Source organism: Lepidochelys kempii, chromosome 9 (assembly GCF_965140285.1).
Source record: "Lepidochelys kempii isolate rLepKem1 chromosome 9, rLepKem1.hap1, whole genome shotgun sequence".
NCBI lineage: Eukaryota > Metazoa > Chordata > Testudines > Cheloniidae > Lepidochelys > Lepidochelys kempii.
Window position 1 is genome coordinate 58625446 of NC_136388.1, and position 8439 is coordinate 58633884.

Genomic DNA, 8439 nt, shown 5'->3' on the forward strand with positions numbered 1-8439 from the left:
CAAATAGAGGGGAATGATCACATCCCTCGATCTGCTGGCAATGCCCCTACTTATACATCCCAAAATGCCATTGGTCTTCTTGACAACAAGGGCACACTGTTGACTCATATCCAACTTCTCATCCACTGTAACCCCTAGGTCCTTTTCTGCAGAACTGCTGCCAAGTCATTTAGTCCCTAGTCTGTAGCGGTGCCTGGGGTTCTTCCGTCCTAAGTGCAGGACTCTGCACTTGTCCTTGTTGAACCTCATCAGATTTCTTTTGGCCCAATCCTCCAATTTGTCTAGGTCCCTCTGTATCCTATCCCTACCCTCCAGCGTATCTACCTCTCCTCCCAGTTTAGTGTCATCTGCAAACGTGCTGAGGGTGCAATCCACACCATCCTCCAGATCATTTATGAAGATATTGAACAAAACTGGCCCGAGGACCAACCCTTGGTGCACTCCACTTGATACCAGATACCTTGGGGCACTCCACTTGATACCGGATACCGTGGGGCACTCCACTTGATACTTCTCATTCGGTTGCACAATCCAAGGAGCAGTTTACATGCCAGAGGCTGTGCGTGAAGAGCCCAGGAGTGGGGGTTCTCACAGCAGAGCCGGGTAAAGCTGGTTGGCTCCCAGAGTTGAGGACTGGAGTAACCTAGCAGATCACTGGTTTGGATACCACACAGAGGGGAATGTCACAGTCCCACCCCTGGCCAGGCCAGCATGCAGCCCAGGGAGCTGTGGGAAGCTGTGACAGACCCTCCACCTACCTGGAATGCAGTGGGGAGGGCTGAGAGCAGCCCCCAGCCCATGTCCCCACCCCGCAAGGTCCCCGGCTGCCAGAAGCAGGAGGAGGGTCCACGACTCCATGCCAGCTCCCCACACCAGCCTGCGCGGCTCTCCCAACCCAGCTTAGGCTGCGGGGTCCTCGGAGATGCAGCCCAGCCATGGTAAGAGTTGCACAGACAGCTGTGAGGAGTGGTGGACTCTCCATCTGTCCCAGGTGGCCGGAGAGCCCAGGGGGCGGAGACAGGGCTGCTCACTCCTCCCATACTGCGGGCTGGTGGAGGGTCTACGATGGCTCCCACAGCTGACTGCCTGGCTCTTATCATGCCTGGGCTGCAGCTCGGCGCCTCCTCCGCCCCTGCCTCCCGGAGCCAGGTCAGGCAGCTGTGGGGAGCCTGGGTCCTCCACCTGCCCTGAGCAGGGGGCCTGGGATGTGGGGAGGGGGCTGCTTTTGCCTCCACCTCAGGCAGGGGCCCCAACCCCTCCCAATTCTCTGGCGCTGGCCCACCCACTTATCCGGCCCCCTTCCCTCTGTCTGGGGCTACTGGGGGCCAGCCTGCAACAAGGGACTCCGGGTGGCTGGAGCAGGTGCTTGCACTGCCCGCCCACCCAGTGCTCTGGGGCTGAGGGCCATGCTGCCTGCCTGCCCACTGTGCTGAGGGCCGCGCTCAGCTGCCTGCCCACCCGCCGCTCCAGAGCTCATATTGGGGGAGGGACTGGGGGAGGAGCTCTGGACTCCGGCAGGGGGCCGGCCAGGGGCTAAGCTCCCCAAGCCCGCTGTTCACCTGCCACTCATGGCTGCAGGCAAGGTTGAGCACATTAGGAACAAGCTGGCAGCTGAAGTTTTGTCTTCTTCTGTCCCCAGCTGTTGTATTCTGTCCCTCACTTTCAGGAAGACCAGCTATTGTCCTGAAAGAAAAAACACGCCCAGAAATACCAATAATGTGCTATGTACTTATAACGTATCAAACAGGTTTACTTTTCATAGCTCAAGATAAATGAATTATCCCTTCATGGTGCTTGCATAACTGCTCCAAAGGTAAGGAGTCACTCAACTCTCATTGAAAGCTTTGTGAAATCTTTTGCTTTTATTATTCTAGCTTGGCCAACGCGACTCAGTTTCTAGATAACAGGCTAAACTGGCATGGTCCTTTTTCAGCAAATAAGCAAACACTAAACATTTCATTAAACTTGGGCTGCTGCCAATCACACAGGCATGGGGAGAGTCTTTTTTCACTGAAAAATGCAGAGTCAGATTGTTTGAAACATCAGGTGAATTTGGGTCTAATTTGCTGAATTGTCTGGATCAGAAAAAAAATTCTGAAAACATCAAAACTTTTCAATGTTTTGACTCAAAATGACTTTTTGCTTCAAATCTTATTTTAATGTTGTTTTTAAAGGGTTAAAAACTCTCAAAACCAAAACAAAATGTTTCATTTTGCGTCGAACATTACGTTTTGTTCCACCTGAACCCATTTTTTTTTAAACATTTTTGGTTTGAGAAAAATTCAAAAAATTTTCATTTGGAGTCGACCCCAAATGATTTTTTCTTCCTGATTTTTGTGGTTCACCCATCAAACCAAAAAATCAGTTGTTGGCCTAGATGTGTTCGCATCAGACACTGACGTTACTGTTGGAAACACACACTTGTGTCAAATGCATGCTGTTTTTTAGCAGTGGGCTGCCATATCACTCTGAGCTGGGAGAGCAGCCCTCTCCTTGGACATGGGGAAGGCTGGGACTGGGAGTTACGTGTCCTGGTTTCATTCCATGTGTGAAGGGTCACTTGTCTATAGTGAATCACCTGTATCTAGAGCAAATATCCTACACTGAGTGATTTGCCTCCCTTAGCTCCATACAATCTGAGGAGAAATAGATGTAACACAACCATCCTGGCTTGGTGGAGCACCCGCACTGGTGTCAGCTATAGCCTTCTCTGGGGGCAGGCTCAGCCAGGAGACAAGGAATGACTTGTTCCCTCTTAGCAACGCACCCTGTGGCCCTTTGGCAGAGCAGCCTGGGGCAAAGCTGCTGCTGCCTGGGGATAGACAGTGGGCTTTGGTCTCCTCTTAATGCATCTGATGCCAACACATGCCTCCCACCTGCAGACCCAATGGTATATTAGACATGCATGCGTGCCATTTGTGTCATAGACTGTTACATGTGTGTATGTAACACCAGAGCTACAAACTTGGTTTTAGAATTGTGTCTCACAACCCCCTCTCCTGCCCCCCCCGGCCTTGTCTTTTGTGACCCCCTCAGGGGCAGGACCCTCCAGCTGGGAAACACTGGACTAAAGGACAAAAGATTTTTAAGTTACTGGTAACAAGGGCTGTTGCCCTTCTGCTTGGGGGCTGCAGAGATTATCAGATAATGCACATCCATACCCAGAATGAAAACCAATAAACCAGGTCCTATACCTTGCTTCAATTCCATGACGGGCAATGCGGAGATTTCATGTACCTGCTGCTGAGGGCCAGACGTTTGCATCTGCAGCTGGCCAACAAGGGCAAGGGCTGGTCACAGCTCAGTTAGTGACCAAGGAGTATTTAAATGAGAATGACAAAGTTTCCCGGAACACAGGTCTACCAGGCTGAGCTTCCAACACGGGGGTCCTGGGCATCATATTCACACTTAAAAACATATTTCCATAAAACATGGAGTGCAATGTCACAATTCCCTCAAAACTTGCCACCTCTTTATCCCTCACCCATTTTCCCAACAACTCTTTCATTTTGTTTACATATTCCCCATTACTCATACCAATATCCCTCTTAAGATTCCTAAATTTAACTCTATATGTTTCAGGGGTAATCTGAAAACTTTGCAAAACAGTATCTTTAAATTTACAATAATCTAAAGCATCTTCAATAGGCATTCCATTGAATACATTTTGAGCTTTACCAGTTAATTTCTCAATCAGGGTAGGAACTCTCTTCTCATCAGGGATTTCATGTATTACATACAGCCTTTCGAAGGTAGTCAGATATTCAGCAATATTATCCTCTTCACTGTATGCAGGACATAAGTGTTCCCATTTGTGGATTTTTGGAGTGACGGGAGTCGTTGGGGTTGAGGGATTCTGCTTCTGCTTCTCTAGCAGGTCCAGTTGGTGTTTTCGGTCTCTCTCTCTTTCTTCCTGATCTCTTTCTCTTCTCTCTCTCTCTCTCTCTCTTTCTCTCTCTTTTCTCTCTCTCTCTCTCTCTCTCTCTCTCTCTGTCTTTTTCTTCCATGACCCTTCTGTGTGCAACCTCCTCCCCGGCTGCCTCTGCCTCCACAGTTTCCCTGGCCGCAGCTGCTTCTTTGAGCCTCATTTCTGCCTGCCACATTTGAAACTCATGGTCTACCACTTCCAGTCTGGCCAGCTCTAGTTTTGTCGCTGCAGTGGCAACCTTTCCAATTCCTGGGTGATAAGTGGCAATTGCCTGAGGTGCCTCCCTGCTCTGGGTAGCAGCATTTCCATGCGTTATATGCTGCCTGTTCTCACTCAGCATAGGGCATTCATTCCGCAGGTGTTCAGTGGAATTACAATGATAGCATCTTCTGGGCTCTTCGGTTTTCCCAGGAGATTTGGGAAGAGGACTGGAGGAGTGAACTTGGGGTGGGGGTGCGGGGGGGGGTGGAGGGGGGTGAGCGTCCAGCCTCCCATCCACCCTCCTTCTTCCCAGGGGTAAAATGGGACTTTGCTTCCCACCAAAATGTAAACCCTCTGCCTGTGATTTATTCCTAGTAGATGCTTGGGAATGCTCAAATTTATCTGCAAAAACTCCAAGTTCATCGACCATTTCCACCTTTTTATCCCATACACACTGTTTTACATCATCACTAGACATATTCAGGAATTGTTCCTGAGCAATCAAATCACGCATTCCTTCTAAGTTTGTAATATCTTTCCCCCTCACCCACTTATACAGTAGATCTCTCATTTGGTTCACATAAGCCACATTATTTAATTCAGCCCCTCTCTTAAGGCTTCTAAATTTTATTTTATACGTTTCAGGTGTAAACTGAAACTGTTTCAAAACCATTGGCCCTTAACTTAAGTAATTTCTCTCCCTCCCAGGTGTTTATCTCTTTGGTGTATTTATAGAGAGCAATCATATCTCCCCTCAACCTTCTTTTCGTTAGGCTAAACAAGCCGAGCTCTTTGTGTCTCCTCTCATAAGGTAGATTTTCCATTCCTCGGATTATCCTAGTAGCCCTTCTCTGCACTTGTTCCAGTCTGAATTCATCTTTCCTAAACATGGGAGACCAGAACTGCACACAATATTCCAGATGAGGGCTCATCAATGCCTTGTATAATGGTACTAAGACTTCCTTGTCTCTAGTGGAAATACTTCACTGATGCATCCTAGGATTGCATTAGCCTTTTTCACAGCCACATCACACTGGCGGCTCACAGTCATCCTGTGATCTACCAGTACGCCCAGGTCTTTCTCCTCCTCTGTCACTTCCAACTGATAAGTCCCAGCTCACAGCAAAAATTCTTGTTCTTAGTCCCTAAGTGCATGACTTTGCATGATTAAACTTCATCCCATTTCTATTACTCCAGTTTTCAAGGTCATCCAGATCATCTTGTATGACATCCAGACCTCCTCCACATTAGCAAAAAAAACCCACCTCCAGGCACAGGAACTCTCCCATGCTGATACTGCAGCACTGAAAACACGTCCTGCGCCCCACACCTCCTGTTGTCGTGGTCAGAGCCAGAACCCTGAAGAGTTGTATCCTGAGTGTAACTGTCACCCCCCTTCACCTACCTATGGTACAACTGCCTACAGGGGACAGTTAGTGACAACTGGAGCAGTCACAATGCTCTGTCCCGTAACTAGTCAATCAGGCAGTGAATGACTGAGAATGACGGTGGAACCAGTAGAGGGGGGCCAGAACTAAACCCTGGAGTCAAACACCCCCAAACTATAGGGAATTTGGATCTATAGCCACACATCCATCCACCACTGTGATGGGGGCTCAGCACGGGGAGTAGCTGCCCTGCGTAGATTGTTCTTCCCTTGTGTTGTTACCTTCCTATACTGACAGTGAGTGCAGGGGAGGGAGAGCCCATCCTACACCTACACCATGACTTCAGTGGGACGCAAGCATGTGCAGGACAGGATTGCCATTATTGAATCAGGGCCTGTGTGCTGGAGAGGCGCTAGGAGGAACAGCAGAAGAAACCTGGCTGCCACAGCTGACTGCGAGACACCTGCACGTGTTCTAGTAATGTCAGCTGTTTTAAACCTCAACTGGAAATGCAAAGCCCTTTAAATCAACAATAAAACTCAGACTTTGTTTCTTAAGTGAGTTAACCTTCGTCATTCCGAATCTGTGGTTCTGAAGTTTTATATAACAGAGAGAATATTACTTTATTACCTTAAACCCACAAAACAACATACTCTGTCCTAGACGCAGCCTTCTTTACAATAGCCTCAACTTCACCCTGGCTTACCAAGGACCCAAGCAAATGACAGGAGCTGACGAAAGTCCAGAGTTGAATCTGATTGACTGCCACATGAGTCATTTTTATGTTCCTGTGCCCCAGCTGTGATGGAGAATAAAAGCCTCTGAATTAGTTGGGATTGTTGGATTAACGTTGTCTGTGAGTCTACGTGAATGATTGTTTTTTACCCTAAAAATCTATGAAGCTATAACACTGCTAGGCACTGACTTGCTATCTGCACCTGGGCCCCACATACTAGGGCTGCTCTTTGGAGCCCAGGAAGGTGGGGATCTGGCTATCTGGGCAACATCTCTTGCTCTGTACATCATGAAGGCAGCAGAGATCAGCTGAGTTGGTTCTGCTGATAGTTCCTAGGGTGAAATGCTCCGAGGCCAGCAGCAAGGGGCTTTGGTCTCACAATTTACTTTGTCCAGCAGTTGGTGGATTATTTCTGTTTCATTTGGCTTTGGTCCATGACTGTTCTGTGTCTTGTTCTGGTACCCCATGAACCCAGTAAGTTCCAATAGCCTGTTCTCAGTCCCTGCACTGACACAGGGATCAGGGACAGGTTGGGCAGTCAGCCAGCTAATCTGAAGCTTCTCAGACTTCGCCTACTTTCTGAGTCCCATTTGCCACTAGATTCTCTGCCTGCAAAGCCCTTTCATGATGTCATCCCCCTCCCACTTAGGTTTTATGACTTTTTCTTGGGAGAATGGGCAGGACTCTCACTGGTTCCAGGAATGTTTATGAGGCCCTTTCTTACCCACTAGAGCCCTATGCCGTATGGTCCTATGCCCTACCCCTGGTGCTGGGGTTGGACCTTTGGCTCTGCCCTTTGGCTTGGCAGCTGGCTCTGGTTCCAGGCTCCTGACTCCAACCATTAGGCCTGATTGCCCATGCCCTGGTCCCCACAGGGAGGTGTAACGGGATGTATTCCCCATCTTAGCTCTGAAAGAGTTAACCGGAGCTGGAGAGCTCAGTTAGGGCACCTGGTTGCACCTTGTGGGTGGGCCAGGCCCAATTACAGAGGAGTGCTGAGACTACCTCTGAGCCCTTTTCGCTGCCAGTTTGGGTCTCCAGAACCCTGCCTTGTTGAGACAGACATGCCAGCCTGCTGCAACACAGACCCAGGGTCTGAACCACAGACCCCAAAGCTGCAGACTTAACTGCAAACATCTTAAGAAGTTCTCCTGTCTCCAGCACCCAGACACCAAGCTCCCAATGGGATCCAAACCCCAAATAAATCTGTTTTACTCTGTATAAAGCTTATACAGGGTAAACTCATAAAGTGTCCGCCCTCTATAGCACTAATAGAGAGATATGCACAGCGGTTTGCTCCCCCAGGGATTAATCACTTACTCTGGGTTAATTAATAAACAAAAGTGATTTTGTTAAGTATAAAAAGTAGGATTTAAGGGATTTCAAGTAATAACACACAGCACAAAGTAAATTACTAAGTAAAATCAATCAAAATATGCAAGGCTAACTTAGGATCTAGTTACAAATACTAACTTCTCACCCTAGATGTTATCTCAGGTACAATCCTTTTCAGACCAACGTTGTAGTTGATGGCCTGGGTCCAGTAATCACTCACACCCCCATATTTACAGTCCTTTGTTACAGTTTCTTTCAGGCATCTCTTTGTGGCGGAGAGGCCATTTCTTGAGCCAGCTGAAGACCAAAATGGAGAGGTTTCCAGGGCCTTTCATTGTCTCTCTCTTATGGGCAGAAACCCCTTTGTTCTTCTGTGCAAAATCACAGCAACAAGATGGAGTTTGCAGCCACCTGAGCAAGTCACATGTCTATGAATGATTCAGCTTTTTGCAGGCCAACGCCATTGTTTACATATTAGTTGGAACGTTCCCAGGAAAGCTCAGATGTGGATTGCCGTCTCCCAAAGTCCATTGTTAGTTAAGTGCTCCCAATTACTTGAATAGACCCTTCACAAATATGTTGGGCAAACACTTCAAATACAAGCATAGAGCCAATGCTCATAACTTCAGATATAAAAATGATACAAGCATACAAATAGGATGAATATATTTAGTAGATCATAACCTTTGCAAAGATATGTTACATGGCATATCTAGCACAAAGCATATTCCAGTTATGTCATATTTACACTCATAAGCATATTTCCATAAACGTATAGAGTACAATGTCACACCTCCTTCAAAGTGTCCGGTTCTCTGATACTCTCCTTATAGTTTTCAGAGTAGCAGCCC